Here is a 2500-nt window from a genome sequence, read left to right on the forward strand (position 1 = left end):
GGGGCGTGCGCGCAGGGTGCCGCGCGCGCCATGCGTCTGCGGGCGTGGGGCGCGCGCCGCAAGCCCATGCGACTGCAGTGGGGCGTGCGCGTAGGGTGCCGCGCACGCGATGCTTGTGCGAGCGTGGGGATCCGTCTAAGGGGCGTGCGTGCTTGGCTTGTAAGTGGCAGATGAGCCTTGTTGCCAAGATCCACCGAGATTCATCTCGACCCTACCCACACACAACTCATTTATTTCTTCCAATTGCCATGGAGGTCATATCTTATGTAAAAGGACGAAAAACATAAGTGTTAGTGAGGGGTTGGCTTTGGACTAGAAAAAAAGTTGAAGCAAATCATCTTTGAATGCCCAAGAATAAGATAGTGTGCTCGTGTGCAAGTCAAGGACCAAGGCCGAGGCCTTCGAGTACAAAGCACGGCCATGGGCGCGCGCGCCGTGCGTTAGTGGGTTTGTGTGAGTCGCGCGCTGCATGCCCGTGCGTCTGCGGGGGGCGTGCGCGCAGGGGGCCGCGCGCGCCATGCGTCTACGGGCGTGTGTGGGGCGTGCGCCGCAAGCCCAGGCGACTGCAGTGGGGCGTGTGTGGGGCGCGCGCCGCATGCCCATGGCCGAGGCTTGCACACGAACGCCTAGGGTGCCCACCATGCGCCATGCCCTTCGGGCGTGTGTGGGGCGTGCGCGCAGAGTGCTAAGCGCGGCATGCGTCTGCGGGTGTGTGTCCGCGCGCCGCATGCCCAGGCGTCTACGTGGGACGTGCGCGCAAGCCGCGCGCAGCATGCGTCTGCGTTGGGCGTGACCACCCACGTCTAGAATTCATGGAAAAAACTCTATGGAGGTTGTTGGAACAAACCCGTGCCCCCACCGTGCATGCCCACATGCCCACCGAGCATGCAGCATGCGCGCCCCCATGCGCACGAATGCGGCACGGCCATGGGCGCGCGCGCCGCATGGCCATGCGTCTGCGTGGGGCGTGCGCGCAGGGTGCCGCGCGCGCAGGGTGCCGCAATGCCCACTCAACACACAAATGTGATGTCAAACCTATGTTCTAGTGCTTGGATTGTTATGAAATTTTTTCTGGGATCTAAAAAATGTAAACAAAGGATGTCCTCCAAAAATTAGTATTTTTGGAAACGTTTTACTATTTTTAAATTATTTTTAATTTTTTAACAATAAAAATTCATAAAATATTATTGGTTGGTTCAAAAATTATGAAACTTGTTTTCCACACTCATTTGAATGTCTAAAACATAATACAATCAAGTCCCGGTCATAATAATAACACAATCAAGATTTATTGCATGGTGTGACATTTCGGCTTTTTCATATGCAAGCCTGCCAGACCCAAAAAAGCCAGAATGTACTATATAGGGGGGCGACCTGCCTGCATGGGCGGGGCGCGGGGGTACCCCTATGCCGCGGCGCCGACCCTTCAAGCACATTGCGCCCATCATGGGCACATATGCTTGGGGGGTCGGCGCCGGCGGAGTGCCACCTCCGGCCGCCGGCGGCGAGTGAGAGTGGGTGTCGAGTTGATGCTCGGATGGGCTTGCGCGGACAATGCTTGCACCTCGGTGTGGGCGTGCACTCCAAGCGGGCTTGTTCGTGAGGAGACGAGATAACTTGCGATTGCTTTGTGCTTGGTGGACGAAGGGTTCGGCCGGAGTGCCACATCCGACCGTCGGGCAAGGAGTGAGAGCGGGATGGGCGTGCTTGGACAATGCTTGCACCTCGGTGTGGGCGTGCACTCCAAGTGTGCTTGTCTTGGCGATTGTTTCGTGCTTGGCGGAGGGGTTTGGCCATAACGATGGGCTTGTCCGTCGGGCAGGGAGTGAGAGCGGGTGTCGAGTTGACGCTCGGATGGGCTTGCGCGGACAATGCTTGCACCTCGGTGTGGGCGTGCACTCCAAGCGGGCTTGTTCGTGAAGATATGAGATGTCTTGCGATTGCTTTGTGCTCGGTGGACGGGTTTTATCGGAGTGCCACGTCCGACCGTTGGGCGGGGAGTGAGAGCGGGTGTCGAGTTGATGCTCGGATGGGCTTGCGCGGACAATGCTTGCACCTCGGTGTCGGCGTGCACTCCAAGCGGGTTTGTTCATGAAGATACGAGATGTCTTGCGATTGCTTCTTGCTTGGTGGAAGGGTTTGGTTAAAATCGATGGAATGCCGGGCCCCTACGTCGGGCAAGGAGTGAGAGCGGGATGTCAAATTGACATTCTTGGATGGGTTTTGCTTGGACAATGCTTGCACCTCGGTGTGGGCGTGCACTCCAAGTGGGCTTGTCTTGCAATTGCTTCGTGCTTGGTGGAGGGGTTTGGCCATAACGATGGGCTTGTCCGTCGGGTAGGGAGTGAGAGCGGGTGTCGAGTTGATGCTCGAATGGGCTTGCGCGGATAATGCTTGCACCTCGGTGTGGGCGTGCACTCCAAGCGGGCTTGTTCGTGAAGATACGAGATGTCTTGCGATTGCTTTGTGCTCGGTGGACTGGTTTCGTCGGAGTGCCACA

Source organism: Cucumis melo, unplaced genomic scaffold, assembly GCF_025177605.1.
Source record: "Cucumis melo cultivar AY unplaced genomic scaffold, USDA_Cmelo_AY_1.0 utg000496l, whole genome shotgun sequence".
In the NCBI taxonomy this organism is placed as follows: domain Eukaryota; kingdom Viridiplantae; phylum Streptophyta; class Magnoliopsida; order Cucurbitales; family Cucurbitaceae; genus Cucumis; species Cucumis melo.